Genomic DNA, 16,464 nt, shown 5'->3' on the forward strand with positions numbered 1-16,464 from the left:
CTCGAATTCGACATGGGCAGATTCAGAGAGGATGTGATCACACAACCCTCCTCGCCGCAGTCTCAAGAACAACAATAGGAGGACCCATCTGCAGAGAGACAAGCCGCACTTAAAGAGAGACGCAGGAAGCTAGTCGAAGAAGCCAGGAAGCAGTTAAGGGCTAAGCCAGCCGTGCAGCCGTCCGCACCCCTCCCACCTTGCCCTGATGACATCCCAGTTGGATTCCATGCAGAGCTAGCGGTTTGGGAAGGACAAGAAAAAGAAAAGGATCCATTCACCTTTAGCTTTCTCCTGCCCAGCAATCTACGAAGGGTCTTGCCGCTTAAGGTGATGGAGCAGGTGATCGTGATTGGTGGCCGACTAGGGCAAAAGTGGCTAGAAGAGAGAGAGAAGACTCCCATCTCTTGTGAAACTGAAGAGGCCGACTACTGGCAAAACAATGTTTTTGAAGTTTCACATACAGTACAGGACTATAAAAGCCAACCCCTGTGGAGGAGGCGAGTATGCGACATTAGTATGCTCGCCTGGATGGCATTTTGTAACACGCTGCCCTTCAAGAGGAACAACCCCACATACATGGCATATCCTCGAAGGGTAGGTGTGGATTTTGATGCCACCCTCCACGGGCGTTACGACTTTCCCATTATCTATAACTCCAATATAATATCCTTCGAACATGCCCTCCTCTTTAACCTAGAAAGCCTAGATGACTCTATTATGCGCTTCCTCGCAGATTTCTCTTCATGTCCCGACCCAACTTTTGTAACTACATATAACTACCTTAGATTACTTAAGTTATTACTTAAGCGGGACCCAACTCCACAAGAGCGCGGTCTGCCTGCCCTCTTCTTCGACCCTAACGCCATTGACAGTTGTGCCATGGCTCGTCTCATGATGAGGGCTAGTCTCCTCCCCTCCTTTTGCCTAGCCCTCCTAGAAGACATAAATGACAGCCAGTTTACTAGGTGCAATCACCCTTTTCTCTCCACCACCTCTCTCCACGTCCATATGAATCTGAAATAATACATACAAAGCTACCAATTTTTTAGTAAATCCATCCGACCCCCTTTCCCTCCTCATTCAGATGAAGAGAATTTGGCCCTGGCTGTCATTCTACTACTATAACTTCAAAAAAAAAAAGAGAAAAGAAAAGTAAAGTAAAGTAAAAGCGAAGAAAAGAACAACATGAAAGGAAAAGGACGAAAGACACTCTCCACTGACTGGACAACATAGCCCACTTGCAAAAGCACTTACCACCACATAAAGCATGATCACTGCACCTAGGGGTTCTCAAGTTAGGCCTGCCCAATGGCTTCGGTCGGCCGGCTCCACTCCTAACCCCCTAGGCCTTTTACTCCCCCACTCCACGCTTAGGGCACATCAAGGGCAGGACATACCTAGGGAGATAACACTCGCCTATGGCTATACCTATCATCCTAAGCCACTTGCACTGCACCTCCCTTGGCACAAATGGGGTCCTCAAGTGTGGGACATCACCCAAGCTTGCCTGCGATTAGATCCACCTCCCCATTTCACTAGCACGAGCACAATGCACTAACACAATGAGGTAGGCACTTCCCTTAGAAACAGCATCGCATCTTCTCCTTTCAGGCATCACAAAAAGCAACAAACCACCAACTTCGGAGGCCCCCATCAACCACGCAATACCCATTTGGCTTCTCCAACAAAAATCATTTCACAACTTCCACAAGCACCTGAGTCTCCAAATGGCCCTCACCTTTACACCACTTGGCCAATTGTCTGTCAACCTATAACAACACAGAAGTGCCATGGGACTGGCACCCGTCTAGGAGGGGGGTAATGTTAACCCCAAGTCGAGATGGCGAAAAAAGAAAGGAAAAAGTAGAAAAAAACATAGAAAAAGAGCAAAGACACGCAGGCGACCTCCAAAGCTGAGAGAAAAAAAAGCGCAATTTTAAATGAAAGGCGCCTCAAAGAACTTGGAAAACTCTTGTAAAAGAGTGCCAGGCTTCCTCCTGTGCCAATTGTAAAATATTAGACGGGTGTAGGCTAGAGGCATAAGGCTAGAAGAGGGAAATGAAAAAAGGACCTTGCCACAATGGCCGGTCATGTAAAAAAGAGATGGGTGCCCATGGGATTTTAGGGTTTGTATATATAAAGTTTAAAAAGTGAATGAGAGCTCATTCTTTGGTGTGTGGCTAACAAGAACTCTCTTCTTCTTCTCTTCTCCTCTCCTCATCTTCTTGCTTGTGTGTGCTCTTGAGAGAGGGAGTGTGAGAGTGTGAGGGAGTGAGTGTGTGAGTGAGGGATCAAGAGGGTGAAGCTCTTCACCATCTCCTCTTCTCTTCTTCTCTTCTCTTCTCTCTTCTCTCGCACGCGGCTATGGAGGATGGAGCTTGGGGATGGAGGAGGCTTGAGGATGCTTGAGCTCGCATCTAAGATCATGGAGCTATCGGGGTGTGCGAGAGAGGAGGCAACTCGTATCGGCATCAAGGTAAGCTCACTACACTCATAGGATCGACGGTGCGTCGGCTGGGTAAGAGATAGTCATTAGAGCTCGCTTGAAACGCTTGAAGCAATAAGCGGTCCGTGGGTCTTGGCGGTTGAGCGAAAGCTTCCACTACACCTCTCTTGAACCTTGTTTATTTTCATAGTATTAGAGCCATCCCACAATTGCGCGGAGCTTAATTAAAGATTGAGGTAAAGGCATTGGAGCACGAAAGAAAACAAGCAAGAAACAGGTAAGAAGTTCTTTCACCTTGCTTCATTTTCCTTAGGTTATAGCTACAAGGAGGTTCCAGTTTAGTCAAGAAAAGTTCGCCAAGATCAAATGTATGGGTCACAACTGAGTGTAGTCCAACAAGTGCCGTCCAAAGCACTTGGCCTATATGCTCATGTGTGAAGAAGATCATTGTTTGACTATTTAAAAAACTCAAATCAAGGAGCTGATAATCAAAGCCATGTGGGCCGACTCAAAGGCCACATGGCCATTGTTGTTATGATGGATCATGGGGCTAATTTTAACAGGTCAAGGTGCCTATTTTTGTGGTGATGACCAAGTTGGCCACTTATGGCTAGGGCCAAGACATTAGCCACTTCTCCTATCAAATGGGCCAAGAGGTTGGTATGAGGCGGTCGAGGGTGTGACCAAGCAAGTGGAATGGCCATCCAGGGCTTACTTATGGCAAATCCACGTGGCCAAGGGCTTGATATGCCCAATTGTTTTGGTGAAATGGATTTTCATTGATGCAAAGCACATAAGTGTGCAGGACCAAGGTGATCAAGGTGGTGTGCCATAGCCAAAGGCCAAGATTGATTGCATGGTAGTCGAGGACCAAGCCCTACCCGCTACTTAAACATGCAAGGACAAGGCTTATTGGTGAGCGAGCCCTACAAGCGGATGCCTAAGGTTGTGTGCATGGTCCTATTAAGATGTCACAAGCTAAGTGTTATTGGTGGAGACAGAGGGTAGTAGTAAGTTCATCCGAGGCCAAGAAGTAGCTAAGCAAACACAGTTGTTCAAGGTGGAATGCCTAGTGGTGGAGGCAAAGGGCCAAGTGCAACCAAGTCATCTACAAAGCACCCCTTTCAAGACAAAATGGTGGAATAGAGGAAGAAAGGCAGCCAAAAATAGTTACCTGAGTTAGTCCCCCCCCCCCACCCACATTCATTGGAAAATAATTACTCCCCTTCCTCATCATTAGGTTCATCTCCCTTTGCATCAAAGCCTCCCCCCACCCAAACCATCAAGAGGTCATCTCCCCCTCCTAGTAAATTCTCCTTCTCCCCATCATCATCATCACCACCTCCTTCTTCTTCTTCTTTCTTAGCACCTCTCTAAGCAAAGAACAAATCTTATTCTCCCCTAATAACATATAAGTAATTCACCCCACACACAAACACACACATAAAAAATATAAAATCGCCCCCTCTCATTTTTCCAAAATGGAGGCAAATAGGAGCTAACAAGCTCTAAGAGCTCTAAGTGAGTGAGTGAGTAAGTGATCAAGTAAGAATGAGAGAATATATTAAACAAATAGAGAGTGAGAGAAAGAGAGAGAGAAGATATGAAGTGGAAGATAAATAGCAGAAGGAAATAGAGAGAATAGAGAGGGAAAGAGAGAAACAAAGATGAGAAGGGAGAGTGAGAAAGAGAGCGAAACAAAGCTCATGCCACCGATGATGCATACATAAAATCAAGCTCACATACACAAAGGAAAAACCCCTTTCTCTTTTATTTTCTCTAAATCTTCATTTCCTTTTATGAGAATGCCACCACATGAGCATACAAATGTCTAGGTTTCCTCGACCACCATTGTGAGCCCATCATTTGACTAGCAACGATGCAAGCATGCAAGAAAATGCTCCATCCAAGCATCGCCTCCACAAACAAGCTCTTGACTTTTTTGGGCCTTTAATACAAGCACATGTGTATCCTTCTTCACTTTCACTAGCTTTGTCTTCATAGCACATCCATTGTCTTCCCTTCCACAAACTCCTCTTTCTCTTCCTCATAGTTTCAGTTATGGCTACCTCATCCTCTCTACATCCACAATATGAATTTAGCACCACCAAATATAGAGCCAAGTGCGCTTCCACCCTCCTTGACTTCTTGTTAATTTTCATCACCATATCCACCCTACGCTGACTAGCATTGTCATTGCCCTAATCATCTTCCTCCTTGAACAATGACTTGCCTATTTATGTAACTCCTAGGAAAGCTTTAAAACATGGTGCGTTTTCATTTTTTGCCTTGCATGGCTTTGCTTTTGTGTTTCTACCCAAGATGGTATACTCTTGGTTGTCACCGCATCCATAAATTACTTTTTCTTTCCTTATTGATATCAGTACTAACTCCATCAACTCCAATATTTGCATTGTCATCTTTATTAGCATTGTGCCAAGTATGCTACATCCAACCACTTTTTACCAGCTCAAAATTTGCATGCCTTTGGCATTGATTCAACACAAGTTATCGCTGCATATGCACTCATACTACCACCCTTAGCAATTTGCCATGTCATCCAAGCTTGTAAGCCTTATCAAATGGGCATAGAGACTACTCATAAACCCAAGGAGTATTTTGATCATCATCTCAAAGACTTGTACTCTTGAGAGCATCAAATGGCTGAACATCATAAATACCATTAAGAGAAACATGGACTCGAAAAGAGCCTCATAAGGAATGGATTGAGAAAGGGCTAATTTTTTGTAATCTCGAGTTGGCCTCAATGCAATTATGAAGAAGACAAATCATAGATTGTTTCTATCAAAAGGGAAAAGCAAAGCACAAAATTCTATTATTAACGATTTTTATGAGGTGGCTTAACAAGATTGGCCCTTAACCTAGTGATAGGCAAAGAGCCTAATATGAGCTTGAGGTCTAGAGAGTTCAAAACCCACATGCATGAGCTAGGGGGGATAGTAATTAGAACTAGAACTTTCACCTCAAAGTTTGGCGTATGTCAACACTTTTTTCAAGAGGCGTTGCTCCACATGCGAAATCAACATGGTGCATCTCCAATTGCAGTGAAACTTAGTGAGTAGGAAAAATAGTGTTCCCTAGAAATAAACATTGTTTGTTCTATTTGTTATGTTTCACTACTTAATTTATACTCTTTTTTCTCTTAATACATCTCTAGAAGTGATATTTCTTCTAAATAATGTATCTCTCCAAATTGAAATTTTGACCCCTCCTCCTCAAGCTCAACTATTTTCTTCATTGCTTCATTCATAGCACAATCATTACTACCTCTGACTAGTTCTCTAATGTCCCATTTAATTTCACGATCATTATATTATTTTAACCCTATATTAGTGCTAGCATACTCCAATATATTCACATTAGAGAAAATTTGAGGTCAAAAAATGGCATTGATGAGAGAGTTTGACCAAAATATTCCCTCAAAAAATGGGGGCACAATAAAATTTTCGCAAATGAACTCCAAATTTATCAGAGATTTCCCTCACAAGAACTTTGTTGTTGTCCTAACATCTTTCTCAAGAGAGTGGCCGTTGCCTCAATCCATTGTGTCAAGTAGTTTATCAAAACAATAATATATTTAGCCTATGAGTAATAGACTACAAGACTTATAGGTCCAACAAAATCAATCTCCCATTTCTCAAAAGGTTGTTGGGATATGATTGGCATCAATTCCAACTTATCATTTTATAAAGGCACTTTGTGATAACCATTCGGCTATGTGTCCAATTGTATAAGATTTGTTTACTAAATAGAGGTTGATTATCAACAAAGAAGGTGAATAACATCATTAGCAACTAGTAGCAAAATCTTTTCACAAGGAATACCATTGCCAAACCCGCTCTCTTAGTACTAGATTAGTTCATTTCTATTTCTATGATTTGTCCACTAGCAAAGCTCATGGGAGAGTTCAAATTTTGTTCTCCAGGATAGCATAGTAATGCTCACACAAAAAACTTTGAGGTATCAATGTGCACATGAAAGGTTATGTTCTAGTTTGGGGCTCACAGAATTGGAGCTATTGATAGAGTCTATTCTAGTACTCATAAGCACAACAAAATCTCTCTGAATTGAAATTCTAATCTCTCCTTCAAAAGCTCAACTATTTTCTTCTGGCCAAATTGACTTGCTTTACCTTAGCAAGTATCTCTATTGGCTCATTGATATGTCCTTGACACTTCCCTCATAACAACACTACGATTCAATCTCCTTTTGTGAATTTTATGAAACATTTGGAGAGATCTTGGGGTTTTTTTAACTTCTTAGCTTCCTTCTTTTTCCTCCTTCACCTTTTTGCACCACAAGTGGATTAGAAGTTACCCTTTGGTGCATAGAGTTCTGGTGCAAAGGGATTTTGGGATCACTAGTGGACCTAATTCCTCATACAGAGTTGTAGCTGCATCTCATTTTTCATTTAGAGTTGTAGTTGCATCCTTCACTAAACAAGGGTGTTTCATAAGGCAGTCGTAGCAAATTTGATTCCAAATCCATATAATGGAACCGGTTCCACTTGGTTTATTCCTACTCATTCGTAGCCTAACAGCTCGAGGTATTCAAGCCAAGTCTAGCTAGAGTCCATCTTGATAATTTCATCAATGAGCAACGTAGGTGATTTTCTAAGTTTGGAGTCGATGATGATTTGCTCTATTGTATGCCCATATGTGTCATAGTCAATTGTTTCAAATTCATTTCCTAAGGTTTCTCCCTTGGGTTCACAATTAGTGTAAGCACTTTTTGTGTTTGCTTCATCAAGAGATTCATTGGTAGATGGTACATTATGATTGAGAATGCCACTCTCACCTAGCCATTGCATTCATGGGTATTGGGATAGCTTCATTGTCAAGTGCTTCTAGGTTGAAGAGTCTGAGTGGCACTGAAAGGTAGGATTGTTGAAATACTAGAGGGAATGTGTATGATGATGTGGATATATTATTTGTGCATTTCCTATATGGAATGGTATGTTTCATGTGGGTAGTTTTATTTTCTCAAGGCTTGGTTAAGTGAGAAAGGGTTATCACTTACTACAACAAGTTGGAGACACCATGCCTAACCCTGAGTTCTTAGGTAAATGACCTAGAAGTGATAGGATCTAGGTGTTGGTGATGTTCCTAAAGGTATAAGGGTTTGTGGAGTGCCTAGTGGAAGGCAAGTGCACATGAACTAAGCATGAAGGATGTGACCTCAATAACAATATGTATATGGCTAATTACAACTAGTGACAAGTTAAGAGCATGTCTATAAAAGTTTAATATTGAAGAGTGCTAATGTCAATGGGTGCCCTAACTGCTTATGATTCTTTTGGCATATACATGCATTAATTTGCATATGAGTACCTATGAGTGGCCTCTACGAGAGCATTGCAAATAGTGAGTATGCCTCACAAATGTGAGTGTCTGTTTCTAAGGATGAAGAGGATATATAGCCTGCAAAGTATGTGGCAGAAGAATGTGTTGGGATTGACCTTAAGTATGTCGATTTGCGTATGGGAGGAGGATACCACATGTAAGGAGGATACAAGTCACTGGTTGTCATGAAGATGACCCAATCAATGATAATGCCATGTTGGGGGCTATTACAGCACCCTGTCCAAGAGTATTTGTGAGCCATGCTAGTCCAGTTTAGCCAAGAAAAGTTGGTCAAGATCAAATGTATGGGTCACAACCGAGTGTCGTCCAACAAGTGTCGTCCAAAGCACTTGGCTGATGTGCTCTTGTGTGAAGAAGATCATTGTTTGATTGTTTAAAAAAAGTAAATCAAGGAGCTGATAATCAAAGCCATGTGGGCCAACTCAAAGGCCACATGGCCATTATTGTTATGATGGATCGTGGGGCTAATTTTAACAAGTCAAGGTGCCTATTTTTGTGGCGATGACCAAGTTGGCCACTTATGGCTGGGGCTAAGACATTAGCCACTTGTCCTATCGAATAGGCCAAGAGGGTGCTATGAGGCGGTCGAGGGTGTGATCAAGCAAGTGGAATGGCCATCCAAGGTTTACTTATGGCAGAGCCACACTGCCAAGGGCTTGATATGCCCAATTGTTTTGGTGAAATGGTTGTTCATTGATGCAAGGCGCATAAGTATGTGGGGCCAAGGTGATCAAGGGTGGTGTGCCATAGCCAAAGACCAAGATTGATTGCATGGTAATCGAGGGCCAAGCCCTATCCGCTACTTAAACATGCAAGGACAAGGCTTATTGGTGAGCGAGCCCTACAAGCGGATGCCTAAGGTTGTGCGCATGGTCCTATTCAGATGTCACAAGCTAAGTGCTATTGGTGGAGACAAAGGGTAGTAGTAAGTTCATTCGAGGCCAAGTAGCAACTAAGCAAACACAGTTGTTCAAGGTGGAATGCCTAGTGGTGGAGGCCAAGGGCCAAGTGCAGCCAAGTCATCTACAAAGCAAAAGATTCAAGACAAAAATGGTGGAATAGAGGAACAAAGGTAGCCAAAAATACTCACCAGAGTGAGTCCCCCCCTTAGCCACATTCATTGGAAAATAATTACTCCCCTTCCACATCACCAAGTTCATCTCCCTCCACATCAAAGCCTCCCCCCACCCAAACCATCAAGAGGTCATCTCCCCCTCCTAGTAAATTCTCCTTCTCCCCATCATCATCATCACCACCTTCTTCTTCTTCTTTCTTAGCACCTCTCTGAGCAAAGAACAAATCTTATTCTCCCCTAATAACATATAAGTAATTCACCCCACACACAAACACACACATAAAAAATATAAAATCGCCCCCTCCCATTTTCCCAAGATGGAGGCAAAGAGGAGCTAACAAGCTCCAAGAGCTCTAAGTGAGTGAGTGAGTAAGCGAGCGAGTGAGAATGAAAGAATATATTAAACAAATAGAGAATGAGAGAAAGAGAGAGAAGATACGAAGTGGAAGATAAATAAGAGAAGGAAATAGAGAGAATAGAGAGGGAAAGAGAAAAAGAAAGAAGAGAAGGGAGAGTGAGAAAGAGAGCAGAACAAAGCTCATGCCACCGATGATGCATACATAAAATCAAGCTCACATGCACAAAGGAAAAACCCCTTTCTCTTTTATTTTCTCTAAATCTTCATTTCCTTTTACGAGAATGTCACCACAGAAGCATACAAATGTCTAGGTTTCCTCGACCACCATTGTGAGCCCATCATTTGACTAGCAACGATGCAAGCATGCAAGAAAATGCTCCATCCAAGCACCACCTCCACAAACAAGCTCTTGACTTTTTTGGGCCTTTAATACAAACACATGTGTAGCCTTCTTCACTTTCACTAGCTTCGTCTTTATAGCATATCCATTGTCTTCCCTTCCACAAACTCCCCTTTCTCTTCCTCATAGTTTCAATTATGGCTACCTCATCCTCTCTACGTCCACAATATGAATTTAGCGCCACCAGATATAGAGCCAAGTGCGCTTCCACCCTCCTTCACTTCTTGTCAATTTTCATCACCATATCCACCCTACGCTGACTAGCATTGTCATTGCCCTAATCATCTTCCTCCTTGAACAATGACTTACCTATTTATATAACTCCTAGGCAAGCTTTAAAACATGGTGCGTTTTCATTTTTTGCCTTGCATGGCTTTGCTTTTGCATTTCTGCCCAAGATGGTATACTCTTGGTTGTCACCCCATCCATAAATTACTTTTTCTTTCCTTATCGATATCAGTACTAACTCCATCAACTCCAAAATTTGCAGTGTCATCTTTATTAGCATTGTGCCAAGTATGCTACATCCAACCACTTTTTACTAGCTCGAAAATTGCATGCCTTTGGCATTGATTCAACACAAGTTATCGCATCATATGCACTTATACTACCACCCTTAGCAATTTGCCATGTCATCCAAGCTTGTAAGCCTTATCAAATGGGCATAGAGACTACTCATAAACCCAAGGAGTATTTTGATCATCATCTCAAAGACTTGTACTCTTGAGAGCGTCAAATGACCGAACATCATAAATACCATTAAGGGAAACATGGACTCGAAAAGAGCCTCGTAAGAAATGGATTGGGAAAGGGCTAATTTTTTGTAATCTCGAGTTGGCCTCAATGCAATTATGAAGAAGACAAATCATGGATTGTTTCTATCAAAAGGGAGCGGCAAATCACAAAATTCTATTATTAACGATTTCTATGAGGTGTCTTAACAAGATTGGCCCTTAACCTAGTGATAGGCAAAGAGCCTAATATGAGCTTGAGGTCTAGAGAGTTTAAAACCCACATGCATGAACTGGGGGGGGATAGTAATTAGAACTAGAATTTTCACCTCAAAGTTTAGCGCATGTCAACACTTTTTTCAAGAGGCGTTGCTCCACATGCAAAATCAACAAGCCCCTTTACACATGGTAAGATCTTCTCCTTTTGTGCATGTGAGCGTCAACTATTGGGTTATTAAAAAACCATTTTCCTATCAATTTCAAAAATCCCTCCAAAACCTGTCAACCCAGGATCCAAGTTTTGAAATGCAAAAAACCACTTCATTTTCTATGAAAACCACATTTGTGGGCCAATGGTGGAAAAGGGAGTGGATAAAATGTGCAACCACCTCCTTTCCCATTATTCCATGTTCTAATCCACTAGTTTAAGAAATTCATTAACTCCTAAGCTAAAGGGCCCTTTTTGAATCTATAATTTCCCTGACGATGTGTTCTTCGAAATCCCTAGAATCCATCCATGCTCAAAGAATACTCAATTGAGCACATCTCGTGATCTATACATCCATGAATTATTGGTCGAAACCAAACATACAACCTCAATCGATAGGTGTTCATGCTATACAATCCTAGTCGTTGATGATACATCTCTCTTCGAGTTGGATTTATCCATCCTGAAACCCTTAAAAAGCTGGACCAGATGTCTTCACAACATCATGGTGCCATGTAAGACCTTAACGAGCTCTAATGGGGAAAGCCATGCTCTAATAAAAATTCATCGCCCTATGGTCCATAAGCTGATTACTCCAACAACATTGTCTGCACAATACTTAGCGAATTGGTCACCACGCGCGACAACCATATTAGGATAGTAAACCTCCTATTGCTTATTGTGGGTCTCCATAATCACTCACAAGGACACCATTTCACCTCACCGAGTTTATTAAACTTGCCTTCCGGTCCGGAAAGGCTTATAAAGAGACCAGTAGAAGCCTAATAGAGCATAGAGGGAGAAGAGAGAGAGAGAGCTTGAGCGTATGAAGAGAAGAGTAGAAGCCTGTGGAGTATAGATCAGAGGCGGTTAGTATCGGATAGTCAGAGTCGATTCCCCACTCCGAGAGAGAGAGAGAGAGAGAGAGAGAGAGAGCGGGCTGTGAACCATGGCATCCTACCGGCACCCCTGCCTTGCCCACCTCATCATCCTCCCTTTGATCCTCCTCTTTGTCTCTGATCAATCTTGCCAGCTTGCTTCTGCCAAGACTAGATACTTCCATTTCACTGTACGTTGCATTTTGATTTTGACAACAGCTCTCCTACTGATCTCTCCGTTGTAATGTAACTGTCTCCTCCTTAATCGACAGGTAGAGTTGAGGTAATCCATTGTTTATTGCTGAACAGATCCAGTTTGCGAGCGTCACACGTCTCTGCCACACCAAGTCCCTGGTCTCGGTGAACGGCCAATTCCCGGGCCCAGCTAGCTACGTGAGAGAGGGTGACAAGGTGGTTGTCAATGTTACCAACCTGGTCACCTACAATGCCACTATTCACTGGTAATTCGACCGCAACTGATCCCCAGGCCCCATTAGCCCCCGGGGAGGTCTGTCGCGAGACTGGGTTGCTAACCGGATGACCAGCTCTGAAGCCTTAACATAAAAATCCTCTCGTGCGCACATGCACATGCACGTTGTGTTCTTATAATATGCAGACCGTGCATAATATCCCTGATATGGGTTGCCCACCTCTGAACTGCACACGCAAACACTACATACAATGTAGGCTAGTTTACATGAGCTGCGAATCAAATCCAACCCTACGTAGTACGCAGTAAAGCCACTGGCTCACTTTCACCCAATGTGTACAAACTCCTTTTTTTGTTTTTTCTTGTGTGGCTCCCCCAATTCCACAATCTCTGCAGTGCCCACTTGCAAGCTTATTACTGATGTCCGTCTGCATTTGGATTTTAACTCTGGTAGCAATGTGCATTTGGTGAAAGATCAGCTTTGGAGTCGGCTTTTGAGACCGTAATAATCATGAACCTGATCTCTTTTCTCTGCATTCGACTGTGACAGTGTGTGATTGTGTGTTTTACTAGGCATGGAGTCAGGCAGGTACTGTCTTCATGGGCTGACGGGCCGGCCTATATCACACAATGCCCAATCCAACCAGGCCACTCTTATGTCCACCGCTTCCAAGTCGTCGGACAGCGGGGCACCCTCTTTTGGCACGCCCATTTCAGCTGGCTTAGAGCTACTGTCCATGGTGCCTTCATCATCCTTCCCAAGCACAACGCACCTTTTCCTTTCCCCAAACCACACAAGGAGATGGAACCCCTCATCCTAGGTAACATGTATCCACCATTAACGCTACAGCACTTATAACAGTTCTTTTTGATGCATTCACCTTGAGTCAATGTTCTTCAGGTGAGTGGTGGAATGCAAATGTGGAGGACATTATTGCCCAAGCCTTAGCAACGGGAGGCACTTACAATATCTCCGATGCCGTCACCATCAATGGGCGGCCTGGAAGCTTATACAACTGCTCAGCCCAAGGTAAGAGGCATATGTATGACTGCTGCGGCCAGCAGAGTTTGAGGATGGATTACGATCTATTTGAGCTAGTAAACTTCAGCAGTCGTGGTTTTAATAAGCATTATGGTAATGAGCAGGATCCCATTGAGAACTTGATCAAGCTGTTCCCTCAATCGCATAACTCTTCGTGGGCTATGCATGGATTGCAGGCACTGCGGTGTACAATGTGACCCGGGGGGAGACATACCTTCTACGAATAATCAATGCGGCCGTGAACTTCCAGTTCTACTTTGCCATAGCCAACCACACCATGACAGTGGTGGAGGTGGACGCAGAGTACACAGAGCCCTTGCCAACGGACATGATCATAATAGCCCCGGGGCAGACGACGAACGTGCTGATAAAGGCCAACGGCTCCGTATCCAACTACTACATGGCGGCTTCTGTGTACTCTCCCCCAAACATCAGTATGGTGCCATTTCCTCAGACCCCCACAACTGCCATACTCCATTACAAAGGGGCAGAGCCTGCCTCGTTCCTGCTGCAATCGGACACATCAAACAAGAGCACGCCCCCTTCGTTGGCCTTGCCTAGCTTCCCTCTGGCCAACGACTCCACCTTCCAGGTGAACTTCACCCAGAGCCTGAGAGGGTTGAACTTCTCTCGAGGGTACTACTACTATGATGTGCCCAAGGCGGTGGACATCGACCTGCTCCACACTGTGGGATATGCCCTTCAGCCCTGCAACAATGCCACCAGTACAGGAAGCGCCGCCGACTCGTGCCAAGGACCCAATGGCACCATCTTCAGATCATCCATGAGCAACATCACCTTTGTCAACCCTCCAAGACTGTCCCTAATTCAGGTGATCGGGGTGTTGCAAGTGACAACTGCGAGTAAATATTTAAATCATGCCGGGGACACTAGAAGAGCAGGAGTAGGATTGACACTAGAGTTTGCAGGGCAACATGAATGCTGTTGATTAATGCGGAACCCCATAGACACAGAGACAGAGAGAGAGAGAGAGAGAGAGAGAGAGAGAGAGAACTGCGAGCGCAGGTTAGCGTCATCTATCTATTTAGGAGAGACTTGCCACAAAGACTACCTCTGATGATGATGATGATGGCGACGATGGAGCACCTCCATTGCAGCGGCCCACAGTACCAACAAGCAACTGATCGCAACAAGGTCCTCTGTCTCTGCAGGGCCTCACACGCACACACACACTCTCTCTCTCTCTCTCTCTCTCTCTCTCTCTCTCTCAGCGCCTAGAACTTAGAAAAGTCTGGCCATATCTAAAGTGTGCCGTGGCAAATGGCAATGTGGCTAATGAGCCTTCCGAAAGTTTGAAAAGGCGCGTGTCCTCCGGTGGATCCCCATGAAACACGGGCGCTTCTCCTCCTAAATTCTTATTTTAAAAACGAGGACCGGCCAAGAATTTGGCTTATCCCCACAACAAAGTACATATTTACATGTTATATTTGTGTGTGTGTGTGTGTGTGTGTGTGCACGTGCAAGTGTGTGCATGGGGGTGGGGTTGTGTATGTAAATATGTATGTATGTTGCATGCTGCTTGGTAGATGTATCTCTCATTCCGTCAGTCGATTGAATGCAATGGCAGGCCTACTATGACCACATAAACAGTGTACACCTCGGATATCCCAGATGTCCCAATGTTCCAGTACAATTACACTGGTGTCAATCCGGCAGACAAGGCAGCGTTGCCAGGGACAAGGGTGAGGGTGATCCCATTCAACAGCTCCATTCAGGTGTGTTACTTTGTTGGAGACAATACCCGATGGAGGGGGGTGGTGTTTATTAACCGTATAATGATAACGACTAGCTTTTTTTTAAAAAACCATGACTTTATCCGTGAATATGAGCCACTTAAAATAGTTCTCCTCGGAATTCAGGTCGTTTACCAGAACACAGCCATGCTCTTTTTTGAGTCGCATCCAATCCACCTTCACGGCCAAAGCTTCTATGTGGTGGGCACTGGCATTGGCACCTTTAACCCCGCGACCGATCCAGCCAACTTCAACCTTGTCAACCCCCACTCTCGCAACACCGTAGCTATCTACCCCGGTGGCTGGGTAGCTATCCGATGGCAGGCAATGAACCCAGGTAAACATAGCATGTGCTCTCGCAAACCTTCATTATCCCTATGTTGCCTTGTTCCACTCAATAAAATGCCTAAATTTCTGCTCAATTCCTACCGCTTTTTATGTACCTTTTTGGTTAGGTTTGCTTGGTAAATAGTCAAACTATTTGGGTTAGCCTTACCAAGGAAGAGTTATCCGCAATCAGCTTGCAAACTCTGATATTCTCCCTAGGTTAAGGTTGCTCCTCAAAGCTATCCTTGGGGGCAGTTTAGGGAGTGCCCCGGTTAGATTCTCGTTCAAAATCTATAGCTTAACCAAAATCTACAATGGGATGTGCAATAAGTTAAGTACAACATTATTTAAATCATATTACTAAACCTTTAAATCTAACACCAAGATCTACTTCCATGTCATATGAAGGCTTATTCATTATACCGAACGTCTAGTTACATAGGATCACTAGGCTCGCTTTCAACTTGTATTGCTAAAACACCACCTTCATTGCATTTGCTTGTAACGTACTTGGCGATGCAGGACATCATCTTCACTAACGTGTTGTTTTGTGGTTTGATCAGGAGTATGGTTTGTGCATTGTCATTTTGACATACATCAATCATGGGGCATGGACATGGTCTTCATCACCCTTAATGGTGTGGGACCTTCCCAAACTTTACCATCACCGCCCAGTGATTTACCACAGTGTTAGTGGTTATGCAAGATTTAGATTTTGTTGAGGCCACATTTCCTCATTGGAGATTTTGTATTGAGGCAATTACATTCAGTAATTATTTCGTATGATTTTTGACAAATAGTTAATGTGAGGAGCAAAGACATTTTTGCATTGTCTTACATGCATATAATGTGTTTGTCTTGCTTGTGAATGTTCTACACCCATTCAAAATCTCTATAATGTAAGCAAGCTTTCACTAAACCTAACATATTCAACCAATAGGAAGCTATACATGCCTTGTTTGATGTCTAATGAGAGAGAGAGAGAGAGAGAGAGAGAGAGAGAGAGAGAGAGAGAGAGAGAGAGAGAGAGAGAGAGAGAGAGAGAGAGAGAGAGAGAGAGTGTGTGTGTGTGTGTGTGTGTGTGTGTGTGCATCAAAAGATCATGCATTCAATTAGCAACAAGACAAAGTAAAACACAAACAAAATTGATGAGGACAAATAGAAAGCAACTCAATAACACATGAAGATCATAGAGAGATCACACAAGGCTTG

General features: G+C 43.5%; 1 pseudogene; it reads left to right on the plus strand.

Moving 5' to 3' along the window:
* Positions 1-11,709: 11,709 nt before the first annotated feature.
* LOC148018553 (laccase-4-like) lies at positions 11,710-16,134 on the plus strand (annotated as a pseudogene).
* The last annotated feature ends 330 nt before the right edge of the window (positions 16,135-16,464 follow it).

This window comes from Lygodium microphyllum, chromosome 21 (genome assembly GCF_053477565.2).
Source record: "Lygodium microphyllum isolate KBCC chromosome 21, Lygodium_microphyllum_v1.1.10, whole genome shotgun sequence".
Lineage (NCBI taxonomy): Eukaryota > Viridiplantae > Streptophyta > Polypodiopsida > Schizaeales > Lygodiaceae > Lygodium > Lygodium microphyllum.